The sequence below is a fragment of the Xyrauchen texanus genome, chromosome 43 (genome assembly GCF_025860055.1).
Source record: "Xyrauchen texanus isolate HMW12.3.18 chromosome 43, RBS_HiC_50CHRs, whole genome shotgun sequence".
Taxonomy (NCBI): domain Eukaryota; kingdom Metazoa; phylum Chordata; class Actinopteri; order Cypriniformes; family Catostomidae; genus Xyrauchen; species Xyrauchen texanus.
The window spans coordinates 11,899,717-11,922,562 of NC_068318.1; the positions used below are offsets into that span (position 1 = coordinate 11,899,717).

The 22,846-nt window shown below is 38.8% G+C and overlaps 1 protein-coding gene across 1 annotated transcript in view; it reads right to left on the reverse strand.

Moving 5' to 3' along the window:
• LOC127635473 (guanine nucleotide-binding protein G(z) subunit alpha-like) overlaps positions 1–22,846 on the reverse strand; it is a 57,342-nt gene that overhangs the window by 28,932 nt on the left and 5,564 nt on the right. The window lies entirely within an intron of this gene.

Sequence of the window (22,846 nt, forward strand, 5' to 3'; positions counted from 1 at the left end):
CACAAAGGTAGTGTAAAACTAATACATTTGAATATGAGTGGTTTAATCCATGTCTTCTGAAGTGATATAGCTACTTTGGGTGAGATACAGATAAAAATTTCAGTCTTTATAAACCTTTACATCTGGTTTGATTGGAACACAGTGCAGGCTTCAAGGTGATTTTCTTTTACACTGCACATACCTGTTCCAGGTACTCAATCCTCATTTCATCATTATACATCAATCAAGTTGTGCATTGTATCACATCAGAAGACATGTATTAAACCACTTGAGTCATATGGATTACTTTTATACTGCCTTTTATGTCCTTTTTGGAGGTTGAAGATTTTTGACCCCATCGAATTATATTGTTTGGAAAAAACACATAATATCTTTGTTTGTGTTCTGAAGAAGAAAGTAAGTAATACAGGTTTGAGACAGTATTTGGGTGAGTAATTAAGGGAATTATTATTTTTGGATGAACTATCCATTTAAAAATGTATCACTTCACAGGTAACTTTTAAGGAGACATGGTGCCCATAGTATAATCAAATAGAATTGCAAAAATAATCCAAATATTGTACCGCCTAAAACTCACAAAATCGGTTGAGCCAGAGTTGCTATGCCAGGCTGGTCAGGATGCTTGAACAAACATTTACACTATTAGTTTTACATTTGGAATATTTGGGTAAATCCTTAAAGAAATGGATAAATATATAATGAGTCTGTACAGATATTAATGTTTTTTAAAGGATCAACATCAGGATACTCTTGCGTACAATTTTGTTTTTCAACAAACAAATACTCAATACACATGCAGAATAAACAAATGGTTTGCACATGTGCAAGCTCATCACAAACTCGTGCAATTCCAACTCATCCAATTAACTTTATATACCCACAAAGTTGAGTAAAGTTAAGCTAAACACAGACAGACATGGTCATTAGCACAGCCAGCCTCTGTTAGCCACAATATACTTCACTACAATATACTTCACATTACACAATTCTGCTTCTCACATACACATACCTTTCTCACTGGACTGGACAAGCACTGAGCAGATCATGGTTTGCATCAAAAATCTAACATTGTCCATAATATACCTGTCCCACCATGGGCTCCCTTGTCACCTGCATCTTCCTTCAATCATAGATTCAGGTCAGCCATGAAGGTGATCCACTGCACAAAGCTCACACACACGTGTGTTCTCAGACACACCAGCAGAGGCAGGCAGGGTGTAAAACGGAAACAGATGCGAGCTGAATGTCCTTCCCTGAAGCGAGAGGTACCACCCCTTTGCTCTCTCTTTCCCCAAGCCTCCAACCACAAAGCTAACGGATAGCAGGTGGACTGTTTATGTATTGTCATGGTGGAAATAACTGGCTCAGACCAGCAGGTGCTCTGAATTTGCACATTCCAATGCAAAGTATGTGTCCAAATGCAACAAACCCCTTAAGTTATGAAAACCCTTGATGATAATTTTCCCCTTGTAACTGTAATGACTTTCTCTCTCATGTGGAACACAAAACAAGGTCTTTTAATGAATATTTCTGTCTTTTCAATACAATGGCAGTGGATAATGCCTCACTTTAAAGCCTACAAAAAGATCCAAAAGTATCATAATAGTAGTCCATGCTGTGTCATATTCCAAGTCTTCTGAAAACATACAACAGGATTTGGTGAGAATCAACAGAGAATTTAAGTCATTTGGGGTGAATAACTTGACATCCATTCCACGTTCATGAGTGCATGAGAGAAGCTTATACACAAGGGTACACACGCTCACGCGAGACTTTGTGTTCTCCCTTACAAAAATCGAGAGTTCTGTCAAATTTGCCACAAATTCACCACTCATTTTCACATGCAACTGCGCTTTGCGGCAAACACTTCATTGTCCCCAAAGGTTTGCTGCAGGTTCACCACTACTGGTGAAGAGCTGCAAACTTCTGGCAAACATTTGTGGTGAATCACACATGCACTAATTTGCATGTGAAAATAATGAGTGGCAAATATGCAGCAAATTTGTGGCAAGTTTGCAGCTAGTTTGCCGGAACTCTAGATTTTTTTGAAAAGGAAGCCACTTGCAGACATGTGATAGCTCTGTGAATTGCAAAAGGCTGTGTTTAATAAGTAAATATATCGTTTGGATGTACAGCGTGTTAGTGAATGGTGCTGCTCTGTTGACACACATACATAGCACATATAGCCGCAAATTTGCTGCTTGTTATTTTCACATGCAAATGAGCTCGTGATTCGCCATAGTAGTGAACCTCTGGCAAACATTTGGCAACAATGGACAGTTTGCTGCAAAGCTCATTTGCATGTGAAAATTATCTGTGGTGAATTTGTGGCAAGTTAGCAGCAAATTTGAAGTGAACTCATTTTGGGTAAGGGCGGTTGTACTTGCTAGTATAACAACCTCTAACAACCACTGAGCTAACATGCTAACAACCATTCGAAACAGCTCAGAATCCACATAGCCCTTGTATAACACACAAGACCATTAGCAAGGTACTAAACAACCATTTAGATCAACGAAATAACCACAGAGCAACACTCAAGCAACAGAACAGCAACATGCTAACAACCACTCAGAAAACCTTATCAACCGCTTTGTAGTGCTCTAGAAACCACCAGGAACACCCTTGAAACAGGATAGCGACATGCTAACAACCACCTGAAATACCTTTGTGCATTATGGCAGTTTTTGTGTGGGCAAACAGTACTCTCATTTTTATTCAAAAATTGTAAAATCTACTTCATTATTAAAGCTTCAGATGCTGTGGGCTACAATTCAATCAAAGCTTTAGTCAAACCGTCACAGTTAAGCATGCCAAAAACAAAAAACTACCAGCATGTCATTTTTGCACATCCTTGCATAATACCTTGTTCTTCAGTCTGACAGCATTTTGAATGCATTATGACATCTATTATTAAAAGCATGCCAAACTATGTATTGATAAAGGATATGACTCCCTCACTATGATGTTGGCCTGACACTATATTCATAATGAAATATGTACCTTTGAGTGGAGTAGATGAGCTCTAAAGGTGATGTGTTAGAATTGAAGTGAGTGCCTGAGGGACAGCATAATAAATGGATGCTCTTTGTGACAGGCTCTGTGCTATTGGGGGTGTAACAAATGTGAAATCACGCCATGGCCTAGTTTCAGCGGAGAGATTAGATTTTCCTAGACCGGTCGCACAGAGAGAGACAACATCTCCAAGATACGTCACACAGAAATCTGCTCTTAGAAAGATTATTGCATAAATATGTGTGGCAGGATTTGACAGGGCAAAGTCAAAGCAAAATAAGACACACATAAAAGGAAGGTATGAGGAGGTCAATGCCGTGGCCTCAATACAAATGGATGGGCCTAGTTTTCGCACAATAAAAAAAAAATATTCCTTAACAACAGAGAAGTGGCATATTCAAACAGCCCTCACACTTTCAGAAATCAGATTTCATGCATTTTTAAAAATAATTTATAAATTTGATCTTTGAAGTAAAAAGAAATCTCAAATATTCTGGGTTGTATCCCAGCCTGCCCTGGGCTACACCACTGGTGGAGGTTTGTGAGTTTTTTTTCTTTCCAGTTAGGGACAGTTCACCCAACCCAGACCGAAATTCATGTCATTGTTCACTGATCAACCACTGATTTGAACTGTAACTGGATCAGTCAGATTTTAATTGGATGTGAATTTATCGATTCATAAGAAGGGTGTCTTTGTTCTTTTTTTAGTATTAATGAAATAGAGGTCTGAGAGAAGGAATGAGGGAGTGAGGCAGTGTCCAATGAATAGGTGAACATGTTGATCAGGATCTTAACCATCAACTTCTTGTAAAACTGATCAGGAAACCCATATGGTCCAGGACATTTTGAACACTGCATTGCACCCACCACTCGTGAAATCTCCTAAATAGTTATGGGCTTCTCTATTCAGAGCTAGGTGTATCAATGGTGGGGACAACAAGAGTGCTAAAAAATGAGTCAAGGATTGAAACAGTTGACTGATCGGAATTGTAGAGAATGGCATAGAAGCCCCTAATTTCATTATTAATTAGCTGAGGATCAGTCGTTACATTCCAGACTCCAGATTTGAGGAATTTGATGGGTCAAGCATATCTGGTGAAGTTTGTTGGAAAGTAAGATACTTGCCTTATCCCCATACTCGTAATGATTATATCATGAATTGAGTGGCATGTCCACAACTTGAGCAGTTGACAAATTATCAAACTCCATCTGTAGTTAGAGGCGAACCTTGTATACCTTTGGGGAAGATGAAATTGCATATAAACATGCACAGACAGTCTCTTTTTCCTCTGTTTCCTATCAGAAATAGTATATGACATAACTTGTCCCCTGATGTAGGCCTTAAAGGTCTCCCAGAGAAAAGATGGTGAGACACCAGGTGTCTCATTTGTAGCACTAAAGAAATCAATCTGAGCAATCAGGAATGAGACAAATTTGTCCTCAGACTGCAGGCGTGGATTGAAATGCCAAGATGCTCAGGACTCAGGTCCTCCTACTGCTAAGTCTGAGGTCAGAGGGACATGATCCGATATGTCAATGGAGTTGTGTGAACATGAGAAAACAGAGGGTATGAGTCTGTTGTCTAAAAAAGTGATCAGTGCTGGTATAAGTATGATGAACAGGGGAGAAATATGAATACTCCCCATCTGTTGAATTGATAAAAACATCAGGATTTTCTAAAAGAGAATTCCTGAAGAAAAGTTTTAATAACATTAGAAAGTTTGGATGGATCACTAAGTTTACTGGAGGACCGATCTAATGGACCCAACCAATAGTAAAAGTCTCCCCCAAGGACAAGAAGATGTGAGGTCATATCTGGGAGCCCAGAGAAAAAAGTGTGAGAAAAGGTATCATCATCCCAGTTTGCCGAATATATGTTGGCAAGAATCAACTTAGTGTTATAGATGCTTCCAGTGACGACAATACACTCACCTAAAGGATTATTAGGAACACCTGTTCAATTTCTCATTAATGCAATTATCTAATCAACCAATCACATGGCAGTTGCTTCAATGCATTTAGGGGTGTGTTCCTGGTCAAGAAAATCTCCTGAACTCCAAACTGAACGTCAGAATGGGAAAGAAAGGTGATTTAAGCAATTTTGAGCGTGGCATGGTTGTTGGTGCCAGACGGGCCGGTCTGAGTATTTCACCATCTGCTCAGTTACTGGGATTTTCACGCTGTAAAACAGTTAAAGGATGGGCAAGGAGGCGAGAACCGGCTTGTCAATATAAATAATAATTTAATGAAAACTCAAAAACACATAAACAAACACACATGACGGACATGCCCGTAATTCTCTCTCTCTCGAACAATTGTCACCGGCCGCCTTTATCCCTCGCGCGCCTCATCAGGCCGATTGGGGACCGGGCGTGATATTCCGACCCGGCCCCGCCCCCCTCCGCTCCACATTCCTCCCGCCGTTATCTCAGGCCGGGGTGCCACCGGCATGACGTACACCCCCCCCATCCCTGGGGCGTGGTCATCCCCGCCTTCCTCGCCCTGGGAGGAGACAGGAGGGGAAAAACAACAACAAAATAGGCGAGGGAAAAGGCCAACACGGTGCGAAAGGGAGAGAGAGAGGAGAGAGAGAAAAAGCTCACTCACCGGTTCTCTGATGTACCGTCGCGTGGTCCTCGAACACTCCTCCACACTCAGGCGGACGACAGCCGCTCCAACCCCGGGCGAACCGGAGTCGACCCCCAACGGGCAGAACGCGCCTCCGCTTTCCTGGCAGCAAATGGGGACACTCCTCCGCCCCTGGCAGCGGCCCTACTGCTCCGGGCGGTCAGAGAGTTTCTTCCCTCCTCCCCTCGCGGACGGCGGTCTCCCTCGACCCCTCCGCGTCTCTGGGGACGGCAGGGCACTCCTCCGCCCCCGGCAGCGGCTCCCTCGCTCCAGGCAGTCGGGGTATCCCGTCCCCACTTGCCCCGTGGACGACGGCCGTTCCCTGCATCCGGGCGGTCGGGCTACTCCGTCACCCCGGCAAGGAGGAGGCGAGAACCGGCTTGTCAACATGAATGATATTTTAATGAGAAACTTAAACTCAAAAACACATAAACAAACACACATGACGGACATGCCCGTAATTCTCTCTCTCGAACAATTGCCACCGGCCACCTTTATCCCTCGCGCGCCTCATCAGGCCGATTGGGGACCGGGCGCGCGATATATTCCGACACGGCCCCGCCCCCCTCCGCTCCACACACGCAGAACCATTTCTAGGGTTTACAAAGAATGGTGTGAAAAGGAAAAAACATCCAGTATGCGGCAGTCCTGTGGGCGAAAATGCCTTGTTGATGTTAGAGGTCAGAGGAGAATGGGCCGACTGATTCAAGCTGATAGAAGAGCAACTTTGCCTGAAATAACCACTCGTTACAACCGAGGTATGCAGCAAAGCATTTGTGAAGCCACAACACGCACAACCTTGAGGCGGATGGGTTACAACAGCAGAAGACCCCACCGTTTTCAATATTATTGAAAAAACTGAATACATCCTATCTGAAGATTGTGTTGGGAGGGTTCATTTAACATAGGTTTACCAGCATTGATTGCCCAAGGATATTTTGATTGCAGGTTAAATGTCAACTGCAACAGCAGGGTCAGTGAACTTGTAGAGAACTCATTTGGTAGAGTGATCCTAAGCTCAGCCGGGTAGAAGAGGCCAAACCTGATGCCCGGGCAAGAATGCAGAAGGCACTTAGTGTTTCCAAATTCTGAACGTTTCTTAGCCACGGATGGGGAAAAGTTGGGAAAGATGAACAGTCCCTTGCCTTGGTATAGAACAGGGGCAGCTTCCCCCACCCGGCACAGGATCTGTTCTCTGACATGGAAATAATGAACTTGGATGATGAAGGGTCGTGGTGGGCCCCTGTCCTTAGGTTTCCCCCAAAGGGATCTGAGGGCATGGTCCAAGAGAGGCATTTCATCCAGGCTTAACAGGTCCTGCAGAAGTTGGGAGATAAACTCACTCAGACAGGGCCCCTCCAGACACTCCGGGACGCCCACCAAGCAAATGTTATTGCATCCTGACCTTCCAGGTCTTCACATTTAACTTGGTGCATTTTAACTTTGCCTTTAAGAACATCCACTATACTGCAGAGAGCAGCTAAGTCATCACTACATGTGGTAGCTGAAAGCTCAAGGTCCTTTATGGCAGAGCCCTGTGAGTTCACAGTTGTCTGTAGTGAAGCCACAGAATATTTAAGCTTTTCGGAATGGAGCATTTGGAAAATGTAGAAATTATTATCAAAGTCCAGTTTATCATATATGTCCCATTTCAGTCCTTTAAGTGCTTTGGTGAACGTCCCAAGGTTGAGTGGCACGCCCTGGTTTTCTCCATTATCCTCTCCACTTGTCATTTTCCGGGGTTGGTTGCTTAGGCAAGGCTGGCCTCCACATGGATCTTTTTAGACCGAGTCTTGGAAGTTTCCTTCTTATCACCCATTATAGTGATCTACCAGGTGGCCAAGGTATTGTTTATTTTCCTGATAATATAGACTGATAGAAATGTTCGGTTTATAGACCAGCCGTTAAAGTCTAATAAATATTATATATGACAATAGCTCCGTTAGCGGTAATGTTAGCTAGCGGACAATGTTAGCGGGGGAGCCAACAAGGAGGTAGCATCCTTATATAACATTGCAGTTTACTCACTTGATATGATACAAGCTTCCTCCACAGCCAAAACAGATTGCATTGGGGATGATTATGTCTGAATTTCCCATCAGTGTCATGCTGCGATAGCTGGCTCAGGAAAATCCAAGGCTTTATCTGCTGCTTGTTTTGGTAGTCAAACAAAGATGGTTTACAGCCATTAATTGTCCTTCGGAAGGGCAACGGGTATCAAGAAATACTAATAATATATTTTAAAGGAGCAATTTCCATAAAATAAGGTGAAACTGTGCTTTAGATTATATAACTTTTGCCGCTACCCAGCAGAGCTTCGAGGAAACGCGACCTCACTCCATCATATCCTCACTCCACCGCAATCCCCCATCTTATGGTTTCAGAAGTCTTGGAATATAGAACACAAGTCAGTTGAACCATATTTATTGTTATGATGCGTTTTTGTCATTTTGGAGTTTGACAACCCGGTCCTTCACTATTATTATATGGCAAAGAGTGGTCAGGATATTCTTCAAAAAATTTCCCTTTGAGTCCCATGAAAAAAAGAAACTCATATGGTTTGGAACAACATGAAAGTCAGTAAATTATGACTGAAATGTAATTTTGGGGTGAACTGCACAGAAAAAAATATTTTCTTACAAACTATTTTTGTTATTTTTTTCTTTTAGATATATCTAAACATACTTAAAATGAAGTTGAATGGCAGAATATATAAAAACAAGAATAATATATTTGTCATGGGGTTAGAAAAATAAACTTGTATTCCATTTGAATTCTTTTACTGGAAAACAAGACAAAAATGATAAGCAAGTTTCTTTTTTTTTTTTTTTTATTTTTTTTTTTTTAGCATGGTTCTATAACAGCACAGTATGCTTTAACAAATGCTTCAAAAATCATGCCAAACTAGTTCTCGTTCAGCTAGTTCTAGCAAACAGAGCACAGTTTCTGTATGGCCATAAATATTCAATGGTTGCATGAGCTCATTTCTGCATTTCTTCCTGTTCAGCATTACATCAGTCTATGGTGATGCTTTTAGAGCTGATACCATTTTAGATAATTAGTTCAGAGGAAATCAGGTTATTCCAGTATAGATATATATGATTGTTGATTATTCTGCAACATTTCATGGCTGTCGTAACCCTTGGTAGCTGGAATTGCTGAGAAATTGTGTTGGTGAGTATCTAACTAAACATTGTGATGCTACTTTCTTATTTTTTTAAGTACCATGACAGAACTGTAGCTCAGCTGTTTTCGAAACAGAGTAGCTTTTCCAGTAACTAGCATCTCTTTTCAATGAACAGTAGTATTCAGCTGGTCATGTGATCATAACATATCTTTCCCCATGAAGAGACCCTCTCCATGTAGAATAAAACAGCTTTTATAAAGTTACTGCTTTGAGTGGAGTTTTATGTCATGTGAGAACTCAATTCATTACAATATTTTTTTTTATTTGCTATCAAAACTATGATAATGAAGAAAAAATGACTGAGTGCACTTTAACTACTTTAAATTACAGTTACAACAGTTGCAATGTAGCTTCCACAATATTGATTTTGACATGCCCTAAAGGACCACGGTCCTTTTTTGTAAGTATTCAACAAAACAATAACCTAAAAACCCAAGTATTAAGCTTGCAATTTTTATTGTAAATGTATTGGTTTGTGCCCTTAAGATAGAGAATGAACTGTTGCTTGAGTGGATGGAGTATGACAGAAGTTTAAGAGTTAAGCTAGTCTCTTTTTCTCTCATGAGCGCTGAGGTAATCTGACCCCAATGGCTGCCTCTCACCTCCAGAGATCAGCTGCTGTCAGCCCCACATACTTCCTGTTTTTAATTCACCTATAATTATAATGATTTTTCATAAAGCTATACATGGGAGGGTGTCTCAGTGTGATACTCTTGTGTTATATGTTTGATTTGTAATAAAATTCCAGAGTTGTTCAGTATTATTGCTTGCTGATGCTGTAGAACAACCCTATATTAAAGATGCACTCAGTGATTTTTTTTGCTAATTGCTAAACTTTTATACAGAAAGAACTGAATAGCCTGGTATTTTTGAAAAATATGTTTAAAATGATGTACACACACATGAAATTAAGACTCAAGTAATATAAGTTTTTGATTAAAAAAAAGTGTTTAGCGTGTTAGTGTTAGTATTAGCATTAGCGCCATGAATGTAAAATGTAAACATGACAAATTACACATTAACTTCTGTACATATGACATGAAATCATCACAGAGTGGTTAAAACAGCTTCTTTTACTGATCTTGTGTAATCTACTGTATTCAAAGAATGAGTCATGTGTTTGTTAACATATTTAAATGTCACATTGGTTAATGTTTAACTTGTAGTCTGTTCTCAGGACAGGATGCATCTCATATTTAAATGCTCTTCTTAACATCAGTTCCAGTGGCTCCGCTAGTTGTGAACCAACGGTAAACCTTTGGCGACAATGAAGAGTTTACTGCACAACTAAATTGCTGGTAAAAATAATGAGTGGCAAATTTTAAGCTAGTTTGCCAGAACTCAGAGTGCACCTTAAACACAAAAATAACTGAAAGATTGGCAAATTGGCAATACTTTTTTTTCAGAACTGATATTAAAGGTGAAGTGTGTAATATTTATGATGCCAAAAGAATTTCTCTATCCAATTTTAAAATGCAGACTCAACTAAGTAAATCAGTTGTAGGTTTATTCCACCAAAAAGTGTTACAACTGTCTCCAGGTATATTTGGTCAAACCAATTTTTTTAATGATTTTAAGAAAATATTACCAGCTAAGCTGCGTTGTTGTTGATGATCTTAGTTAAATATATATTGATTCATGAGTACAAATCCATTGGAGGCAGTTCTTAGGTTTATCTATCAAACATTACTGACATTACAAGAGCTGTTTTTGACTGATGGGTTAGATACTGGGGACTGTGACAGTGGCCAGCTTAGGTCAAACCTGGCTAGCACAGGCACAGCTTCAGACTGTGGTGACATTAGGACAGTTTGAAAATAGCAATGACGGGAAACTTTAGAGAGTTTAGATCAGTGGTTCTCAACCATTTGGGGGTCAAAATTGTCAGGTCACCCACTGTCAAAGATAATATTTTAAGGCCCCCTTGCTCAAAACTAGATGTGTCTTCTCAGCCTTCTCAGATGTGTATGACCTTCTTAACTGTCTTAGTAAAATTAGAGAATTCAGAGTTCAGTCTGTCTGCTGTTTTATGTGGGCCTTGAAGTCAATCCTTGAACCTCCACACACCTACTCTTTAGTATTCTGGCACATTATTGAGGGAGGGTCCCTCTCAATGTCATACCGCTGTATTTCCCCCACCAACCCACCCCGTTATGACTCATGCCCCAGTTACAGACACTAATTGATTACAGTGCAGAATAATTTGAAATCCATTAAACAGACACTATACTGTATCCCAGCTCATTCAAACAGGCTCATAAATCATAGTGCATCTAATCTCTCTGTATTATTAATGAGGCATCATAGAAATTGAAACCGGAGTAATGTAAACCATGAATCCCGGGATTCACATGAGAGCTGAAGTTGATGAAAATTTCTTGAGGCAAATGAGTGCTGAAATTTTATTTGCTGTCATCAATTGTAGAAGCAGGGTCCCAAATTAACAATCACAATCATGAAAATATGAATTAAATTGAGAGTAAATAAAACGTTACTCAACTAGTTTGCCGGTAACTTATTAGGAACTGCAAAATAACACATGATTTAAAATGAATTGTAAGAATGGTATTCTGACCCTTACAGATATAAGAAATTCAAAGCAAAGACATAGGCCTACAAATTATCAACTAAAGATCTGTCACATCTCGCACATCTTTTACCTTAAAGGAATGTTCCATGTTCAATACAAGTTAAGCTCAATCAACAACATTTGTAGTATAATGTTGATTACCACAAAAATACATTTCAACTTTAAAAAAAGCTAAACTAAACTAAAGCTAAAAGTAGATGTGGCCAATTTTTGAGAAATGTGAAGCTTATAATAAAAAAAAAAAAAAGCATTGACATTAATTCTGCTGTTAAAATTCAGCTGAGCTGTGAAGATGTTTAAAAGTTGTTTAGTTTTTACTGTCATTTAAGGGTTTGTTGACATTACATCATCATGGTAACAAAGTTGTAAAATTGGCTATAACTTTACACAGAAATGTGATTTTATCACACTAAAATCATGTTAACATGCATATCCTTTATGTCTTGTGGCTATACTTCTGACACAGTGGGTATTTTAACATTTAAAAATTGCCTTTATTCACTTCCATTGTAAGTGACTCACTGTGAACTTTTTTCAAGAGGGATTTTTTTTTTTTGTGGTAATCAACATTATGCCACAAAGGCTGTCGATTGAGCATAACTTGTATTGAACCCGGAATATTCATTGAATTTTAATTTAACATCAGAATTTATCCAAAATGCCTAGATACTTTTATTTATTTTTTATTTTTTTTCAGAAGTTTTCTAACTCCACGTGATGCTAATTATGGACTATTCATCACATTAGGCCATCAAAACTAAAATAGTTTGAAATTGAAAATAGTTTTTGCACTACTTCACACACAACTCTCCTGCAAGAGAAAGTGATACTGGTTTGGAACAACATGAGGGTGAAAAAAAATTCAGACAGAATTTTCATTTTTGGCTGAGCTATTGCTTTAATCCACTATGTGCTAAGCAAGTTCCCAAATCAAGTATCAAAATGGGTGTGTTTTTGCATGTTGAGCTGCAGTGGGCTTATGAGAAGAGCCCTTCGTTACTGTGTCAGTGGGCAGTTGAGACCACATACCAACCAGAACAGACACGGTCTTTGATCATACTGACAACAGTGAACAATCGTACAATTCACAGAATGATGTTACAATCTGATATAATTTCCCTTAATTTGCCTTGGTTTCAACTATTCTTTACAAAAACAATCATTGTTTCAAGAGATATATATCAGAGGGGAATTTGCAATGCTTCAAAACCACTGTAACGATCGGTGCCAAGTGCCGTTGGGGAGAACTTCCTGTTTTATTGCTACAGTGTTATTATTTGTTTCTTGACTTTCTCGTTTGAGTAATGAAGACATGGGGTTTCAATTTGGCCAGCGGAAAGCTACATCCCCTAGAGTTGCATTGTGACGTCAGAGAGTTTGATGGAACATGCATGACTCAAATCAGCCATTTAATTGTTCTTGTGAATTCCAGAACAAAGTTTCCACAATCCACTAGGCAGAAAGGACATGGGAAAGCAGATAGAGAGGAGTTTGTAGAATCATATGCTTATATTACATCTGATCATTTCTCAAAACTCTTTTCCCCAGATTTAGACTAGCCCTAGCTTTGTAACCAGTGGAATCTCAAACTCAAACTTTTTACAGCAGAAATGCTACCATAGAGGACTTTCAGGTTCCTGTCTGGTCCCCCACCAGAGATAATCAATCCGAAAGTGCATATGCATGTTTGTAGCACAAACGGTGCAAGCCTGCAGGGCAAGTTACAAAATGTATTACTTAGGGTTAGGGGTTTGAAAAACTGAAATTGCAAACAATAATGTCAATGTCAAGGACAGCTCATAATTTTGAAAATATAAACAGTCACGATATGAACTCAGCACATAGAGTACTGGAAACCGAATGCCCCAGAAAAGGCACACCCAGCAAGTGTTGTCAGCATTTTAAGATTTCCACAGTTACGACAACATACACAGCTACAGAAACATTTCTGATGCAACAGATGCAGCCTGTGCTAGTGCCAGCAATTTGAACTAATAATGGAAAATAATAGCTTTATTAATAATTAATATATAGATAATACACCAATAAATCAATTAGATTAACAACTAGGTATAAGTCAAATTTCTTCGAAGCCACAAATGCAATCATGGAACTCCTTGTCATCCACAGTGTCAACGCTATCATCCAGAGTGGAATGGTGATTTCCTCTACTGAAGACTTTTGAAAACACTCTGTAATATCATATACTGTACTTTTGCAACAATGGCATTAGAAAATGGAAAACAGAGTTTTAAACCAAAACATATTAGTGAGGCCTATATGTGGAAATTGCATCAAGCCCAATGTCTTTTTTCAAATAATGGATGAGTTGTTTGCTTCAGTATTAAATGTTGCTTCATTAAAGCCTATAAAAAGACTGTGTTGATAAATAGGTTTACTGTGCGTTTTCTTTAGTTGTTAAACTGAGTTCAGCATGCCACATGCTGCAAAAAAAAGGTTCAGTGACAAAACTCTACTTGCACATATACTCCTGCTACGCAGCATAACACTGCGGACATGTGCAGTATGAATACCGTAAGCTATTAAAATGGGAAATAAATTCACACTGCTTACGTCTGCAATGTTAAACAGTTCATACACTCAAATTAACTCAATACTACCATTATGGTCAATAAATCACAATGTGTGGTTGTACCAGAGACATTAGCCTATAGGACAAAATGGGTCACTGGTATACAAATTAGTGATGGGTCATTCATGAATGATCCGTTCATTTTGAACAAATCTTTTATATGACTCAAAGAACGAGTAGTCTCAGTGGGACAGATGCATAGGCTCTGTACAGGAAACAAAAATTATTAGTTCACCTTACATCTTCGGGTGTGAGTGTTTTGTTCATTTGACGCGTGACAGCCGCATAGGTACCCATAAGATTGTTACAGGAAACATAATGATTAGTCGGTCTTTGAATCTGAGTCTTTCGTTCATTTTTCACATGATAAATACATAGACTTTGTACAGGAAACAGAATTGATTAGTTCCCCTCACGAGTCGGTCTTCGGATCGAAGTTAATTTAACATGTGACAGCTGCATAGACTCTACTGGAAATAGAAATTAGTTTATACTTCCAACCTTCCTTAAATACAAGTGGTTAGTTTGATTGATTTTTGCCTTTACAGTTTTACAAACATTTCTGGTCTCAAATTTTGGCTTCTTTATTACTTACAATGAATATCTTTTTGAATGTTTCTGTCATGATGGTTCTTTTCCATAACATTGAATCTGGTAATAAAGTGTTAGTTGAAGCTTTAAACTCTCTGAATGATGGGGAAAATAACATTTATAAAGAAAGATGCCTTAAATTCAAGCCCAGTTCCAAACTTTTCAACTTTGATAATTTCTTCATAAAATATTTTAGACTATTAAAGCTATTAAAACCCCATATTAATGGGGTACTGAATTGATTTTGAATAAACTGTCATTTATTTTTCCCTCATGATGCATCCTCTTTTTGTATTATGTATGTCATTCTTATGTCCTTATTGTGAACTGTAGACCCAAATCAAGTATGCCTTAAAGAATTTACCTTTGATTCTACTGATAGACATTTAAGGCCATTTTACTTTAATTTTACACTTGGCAGAAAATATCTTGTAAACACTTCCTGAATTAAATACATGAGAATAGCTCATTGTGGCAATTCTTATGATATAAAAATGTATTTTATGGACATACCCAACACTTATCACGATCAGTGTTGGGTAAGTTGCTTTTTTTAAAAGTAATGCACTACTGATTACTTCTCTGAAATTGATATCAGATAACTTTAATGATTACTTATGGGGAAAGTAATCTTATTACTAATTACTTTACTTTGAAGTTACTTTCTAAAACCAATCAAACCTGCAAAAAAATACAAACATGGCACTAATAGCACATTTAGTACTTTAATATTGACTGAAAACAATGTCAAGTTCCTGTAATTTTGTTAAAGACAGCATCTTGGCTAAAGAGATCCAATGCATTTCTAAAAACGCAACTTAACTTTCTTATCTCAAAGATGCTGTAGTAGGATCTTCAGGTGTGTGTGTGTGTGTGTGTGTGTGTGTGTGTGTGTGTGTGTGAGCGTGTATTTATCACTTTGTGGGGACCAAATGTCCCCATAAGGATAGTAAAACCCGAAATTTTTGACCTTGTGGGGACATTTTGTCGGTCCCCATGAGGAAAACAGCTTATAAATCATACTAAATTATGTTTTTTGAAAATGTAAAAATGCAGAAAGTTTTCTGTGAGGGTTAGGTTTAGGGGTAGGGTTAGGTTTAGGGGATAGAATATAAAGTTTGTACAGTATAAAAACCATTATGTCTATGGAAAGTCCCCATAAAACATGGAAACACAACATGTGTGTGTGTGTGTGTGTGTGTGTGTGTGTGTGTGTGTGTGTGTGTGTGTGTGTGAGCGTGTATTTATCACTTTGTGGGGACCAAATGTCCCCATAAGGGTAGTAAAACCCGAAATTTTTGACCTTGTGGGGACATTTTGTCGGTCCCCATGAGGAAAACAGCTTATAAATCATACTAAATTATGTTTTTTGAAAATGTAAAAATGCAGAATGTTTTCTGTGAGGGTTAGGTTTAGGGGTAGGGTTAGGTTTAGGGGACAGAATATAAAGTTTGTACAGTATAAAAACCATTATGTCTATGGAAAGTCCCCATAAAACATGGAAAGACAACATGTGTGTGTGTGTGTGTGTGTCCGTTATTTACAACCTTCTTAGCTGTGTGTGGCATGTATGTGTACAGTCTGCTTGTTTACCTGTGTTTGTTTTGGTGTGAAAGACAGAAAAAGAATACTAATGAACTGAAAACATTTCTGAGAACACATTTGAAAACAGCTTTGCATGTTTTAATATCATGATTGTAAAACCATTGTGTATTTGAATGCTTGTTGTTCCTTTTCAATGTGAATTTACAGGTTTGCTTGTGTGTTTGTGTGCAGGGCCATTTCAGATCATTCTGGTGCCCTAGGTGAGATCCCTATTGGTGCCCTTGGGGGGGTGGGGTTATGGCAGAGGTCTCCTCTTTGGCACCCTCCCAGCAGGTGGCATCTTAGGCGACCACCTAGTTCTCCTATGCCTAGAAATGGCCCTGTATGTGTGCATACAGGGGCCTAGTAGTGGTCACGTGACAAATGAATGAAAGACTCAGATCTGAAGACGCATTAGGGAGGTGAACTAATCAATTCTGTTTCCTGTACAAAGCCTATGCAGATATCACGTGACTAATGAATGAAATGACTTGAATAAAGATTTGTTCATTTTGCTAAAAGAGATTCAAAGATCCAAGTTAGTACAATGATCCGATCTTCCCTACGCTTCCCATCAGTGAATGTGAAAAATCATGACACTAAATATGGCGGTTGTAGAAATAAAATTCCCGCCAGACAAAGAAAATAGCCAATCACCTTTTTGCTAGTGACATCGTTTGTCTGTTTATTCGAGAATGCGCATGCGCATTAGCTTTAACAGCCTGAAAAATTGTGTTTCTTTGCATGATTTGAGCTAACGAAGCATCATTTATGATACCATTGTCAGATTTTTTAAATATGTTATTTAATCGTACACTTGACCAACTGTTTTTGGAGATTTAAGTCTTTCCCCATACAAGTAGATACAGTAGAAGCTGTACTTGAGTGACAAGAGGAAGAAGAGCAGCATCAATAGCTGCCAAGAGGCATTGGCCATCAAGCACGGCCAGATCAAAGAGGGGGCAAGTGTGGGCATTGCCCCCCTAGATTTTCTGTGTGCCCTTCAGATAATTCTGATGTCCCCAAACCCCGGTCAGATGGTGAATCTACCAGGCCCCCGCATCCCTGGTCGGATGGCGAAACAGGGTAACCTACTGCCCACCCTTAAGGTCAAAATGCCCCTCCAAAGATCTCATCTTTGTACCGGCCTTGTGAATCTCATCCTAGTACTGGCTGCCAAGTGATCTGACCTGACTTACCGGCACTTTGGTTGTACTTACTCAGATATAACTGATAGGTCTGACACATCTAAGAATGGTTCAGATACTCACAGTTTTTCTGGAAAGATATCCTTGCTCTCATCTCTGATGACTTTTTTTCTGCAGTATTGACAATGGTCTCATTTGCTTCCTGTGTGCTCATAATCTCTGTTTTGAACACCTCGGAAACTGTTAACTGTGCATTTATACCAGAGCTATCAACAGCCAAAAAAGGATGATAAATTCAACCTGCAGCAAAGTCTTTGCACAGAAACTCTCATGACAAAAACTGAAACAACAAAAATTGGAAGTGAGACATAATGGTCTTTTGGTTTTTCTGAGAATCTTTTCTGAGATTTGAGACACTGATTGTGGGAACATTTTCACTTCAAACTAAAAACACACTCATAGAGCAACCACCCTAAATCTTGCCTTAGTAAACTCAAAATTACAGACATGATGAAGTTATGGCACAGCGAACCTACCTACATCAGAAACAAGTTAGATGTATGTCGCAGGCTGAGAGATATCCAGCACTCTGCATTTAAACCTTGACATTATGCAAGACATCCGACGTGGTACAGAGAGCGTCATTTAAATATGTTAAAGGAAACCAAAGTTCACCTTAGTTCACCAAAGATTTACAATTATGTCATCATTTAATCACCCTCATGTTAATCCAAATGTGTAAGAATTTCTTTCATTTTTTCGTTGAACACAAAAGGTGAATTTGTATGAATGCTCAAAGTCTAGTGTGACTACCCCTTAATTCTTAAAATTACACTTAAAGATAATATATTTGGAAAAAAGGTTATTGGTTATTATCTGATTTCAAAAGACTTAGAATGTAGCGATGTCTTTTTTATGGTGCTTTTGCATGGATTTTTGAAGCTTTAAAGACTCAGTGTCCATTCATTGTAATTGCATGGGGGAAACGACCAGTAAGATTTATCAAAATGTATTATTTTGTGTTCCACAGAAGAAAGAAGCAGTCAAACTGCGAGAAACAATAAGAGTAATACGAGTAAATGATGGCAGAATATTCAAATTTGGGGTGAACTGAAGTCCTGGCCTGCTGGGTGACCAGTACAATCTTTTATTAAGATTCTTTTTAGACTTTCTATTATGTGCTTCCACTTAATTACCTTTCTTTTTTCGCTGTGACAAGACATTAGACATACTAAGGGCAATGTGTCTAGGCCTGGATGAGAGGCCTGAATTAAGAGGCAAAGAGATAAATGAGATGTTGAGACCCTTACCGTAAGTAATAGCATTTAAAGACTTTAATCTATAGAGATTTCAAGAGCATAAGGCAAGGATCTGGAACAAAGCTTTATGTGGATTAATGCATGGGAAGAGAGAGAGCATCAGGTTATCAGGATGAATTAATTTGGCATTGTGACTAATTGCCCCCCTATATTTGCCTTTGAACCCTTTGAACTTCTGATAACCCGCCCTAATTGACAGAGAACCATTCAAGGGGCACTCCACCCCCCTGATTGACGGTGAAAAGATCAACATTGCTGCCCCCCAAACATACAAGTGCCCTTCCAAAGATCGCATCCTAGCCCCGGCCCTGATAGAAAGTAACTTCCCTGTTGAAAAGACAAGCTTATGCTTAACCAGCAAGACATCATCGGTCAACTAGCTTCACTCGAAAGACAATGTAGGTTGACCAGCAATTGTTTTTTTGTTGTTGTTGTTTTGTTTTGTTTTTTCTGGGGAAAAGCATGGCTATGTTGGTCTAAGTTGGCCATTTCAGCAGACTTGTGCCAAAATATGTTGAAAGCAGCTATGTGAAGATATTAATGAAGTTCAGAGTATTCCAGGCATCACATCCAGATGAAGGGATTGTACATATTGGAAATGAGGGTCAGGGCATCACATGATGAGCTTCAAACAATCACATTTGTCCAAGGTTTTGTACGCTCATGGCCCAAAACCGACCCTACATGTCTCACTCAAAGGACACTGCTTTGTTACACCACGGTCCAAATATGAGGCGAAACAATGAGTGGCAGTGTTTCGTTCGGCACCAGCTCCAAAACAGAGGACTTTTGAGTTGGCTAGGGCTGCCGTAGATGGTGGGCAACCACATAGTAGATCTGTTTTTTTCATAAAGGGTCCCATGAGAGGAAGGGGCATGGCCTGCACCCTATTAAATGTGACGTTTTCCATCACATGGTCTCCTTGTCCTGACAATGGCATGTCTATGTGCACTCGTGTGCATGAATGTTTCCAGATATATGTTGATATACACTAAAGTGGGTGAATGTTATTGGCTGTGTGAGTGGGTTGGGAATCAACATCGGCTGATGTGCAGCGCAGGTTCCATGGTTTAAAAGAATTATTGAAATCGTAATTTGAACCAAATTCATTAAATTCCTTAAATCGATTGACATTCCTATTATTTATGTGTACTGTATCTGAATACTATTGGCCGGTCTGAGCTACATCTAGTCCATAAGCTCTTAACTGCTGTTCCTGTCAAATAAAAGAATACAAAAGAGGTCTGATCAAGCTCAAATGCGACATGTTACGATTGTGTGTAATGTTCAAATTCAGACTCTGATAAGATATGAGCCGTTTTGGCCTCAGCAGGTTTGTGAAGGGAGGGGCTCTCTAAGGCTAGCTGCTGCACATAGCTGGGGTGTGATTTCACTATTCATGCGGGAGTATCAGTGCAAAACTGGCCAATATAGATGTTTATGAGGGGTAGTCAGACAAGAAAGTAATGTTAAAGGAATGTTTCGAGTTCAATACAAGTTAAGCTGTGTCACCAGCATTTGTATGATGGCATAATGTTGATAACAGAGATAGCACACATGCATCTCAGAGATGCCTGTTTAAGAGCATTTATTCTGGAAAGCATCACATGCTAATTCATATATTTAAAGGCATCATTAAAGAGCAGATCTACATACATTCTATATTATAAACATCTCAACAACATCCTGATTGTCTTATTGTCATCCGTGAGAAAACGTCTTTAAGACGTAGTGCAGATAGGCAACAATCTAAATAATATGTCTTCCAGATGTAAACACACACCAAATAGACATCTCTGTGATGTATGTGTGCTATCAGGATAATGTTGTTACAAAAATTAATTATTTTAGCTTCATAAAAATTGCCATCAAATCCAATTGATAAGAATGTAGTTGCATCCCAAAATTGCACACTTCTGCACTATTCTACACAATCCCTTACTAAAAATCTAGAGTTGCCTTAAAATTGCTGCAAATTCGCAACTCATTATTTTGACATGCAAATGAGCTTGTATTTCGCCGCAAATGTTTGCCAGAAGTTTGCAGCTCTTGCAGCAGAGTTAACTGGACGTGGTATAGGCCTGACAAAACAATTGTAATTTATGCCAAATGTGGCAACTACCGAAACTTTTATGAAGACAGCAACTTATAAATGAATGCTTTACCATCACCTCACACTGTGTAAAAATGTACATTATTTGAGATAAAATTGTTGGACTGAGATTGGCTAATGCGTTAAAGTTAGCAGAAACACACTGAAACGTCACTTCCTTCAGCAGAAAAATTACGAATGCTTCTGTGCAGTTAAAAAATTCGTTAAATGATTTGTTGTGGTAATCAACATTGTGCTACAAATGCTGTCAATAGAGCTTAACTTGTATTGAATTTGTATAGCGACCATATGACTGAGGGAGAACTCATGGGTTGGTGGCACCCCTCCACATCCTCTCAGTCATATGACTGCTGTTATGGCCATACTACTGAAAACAATGATGCTCTGTGCGTAATGAGAACAGAAAAGAGGACCCTCTTAGTTCATTCATGCTCAGTCACGCACAAACACACACACACACACACACACACACACACACACAAACACACACACACACACACACACACACATATCCACAAATACTGTGGCATGGTTACTGTAGCAGTTCCAGAAGAAAATTGTATTGCTCAAAGGTTGCTCTAACAGTTTGGGAGACTTAATGGAGATCTCAGTTACTGTGTGATTCATTTAAGTGTCGACTTTGTCTCTGATATTTCTCCTTAGGCGAAATAAAAACATACACAAATGAGACAGTCAGAATATAGAGCTATTACATTAGATTTGGTAGCATAATCATGGCGTTAAGGAGCATAGCTTCGTTTTTGCATCCGTCTCTGCTGTTTTTGAGAAGTAATAATAATAATAGTATGAGATGGCTTGTACAAAAACATGTGACTTTACTTCCATAAAGAAAAATAAATTGACAAACAAACAAAGATATTGAGATTTTTCCTAAGTAACCCCTAAACCAAACCTTAAACTCACTATAAAGTGTATGAAAGGAAAATCACTGTTGTACACCTCAGAAGGAAAAAAAACATTGGGGTTTGGAACGAGACGAGGGAAGTGTGTTCCAGGTTATCGAAATACATTCGTCATTTGAATTGCATAAATAAATATGGAATTAATGGTTTCCTATCGTAAAACAAAGTGCTGGAGCTCAAATTTGATGCCTGTCTTGTATTGATTTGCAATTCTGTTTGTTAATTGGTTGGTATTACTGGGATTAGAGGTTGTAAATATTTTACAATTTCACCCTCCTGTCCAAATTATTACAAGTTGTCATGAGACTGTGTGGTTTTCAGTTGATTTTCTTTGTAAACATGCACTAGGCAGACATCATTGATCGTTGTGCCATCTCTAGTTGCCACATTGATTAGATGGCATGTCTAGTTAAAAAACGTAAACATTTAAAAAAGCATCTTGAGACATCTGCGTAACTTGCAACATGTTTTTGAAACCCCTCAGTGGAGCTTGCATGCTCATACACCCAACAGCACTTACTAATTTGGCCACTGGGGGCAGTTTTTCCAATTTCGGTAAGCACAGACTGATATTAGGTAAAGAAAATCAGCCTACTATTTGCAAATTCACTGTGATATCAGTCTGGAATGACCCCTAACAATGATGGGGGAAAAAGTAAAATCAACTGGTTTCAAGGTTCCAACCCGTGTTAAGTTGATTGGACTATTTTTAAATACTGATGATGGAGTTTGAGTTGAAATTCTGAAAACTCATAAAATCAATTTTTACATGTTAAATGGATGGAAACAAAGATGTTTTTGGAACATAATGAAAGATTAGAAGAAGAAGAAAAAATTCATACTGAGTTGATCAAACATCAGATGATTTCAGACTTTGATGTCTTGGCAGATCAGAGCACAGTTTCACATTGTTGAGACCACTTCTGAAACTCTTGAGGAGACTCAGAGAGATGTGAGATTACTGGGGTCTTTTCTTTGAGAAGCAATAGACTTAAGCAAACGCCTCCATTGGATCGCCATTTAATCGCATTGCTGTCTAGGAGAAACAATTGAGATATTCAAGAGATCTCATTTATCTTTATTTCCTATGAGGTTTCACATAGATTGGTGTAATGGCAATATTGTAGATTAAAAAAATGCCATAATCCCAAACTG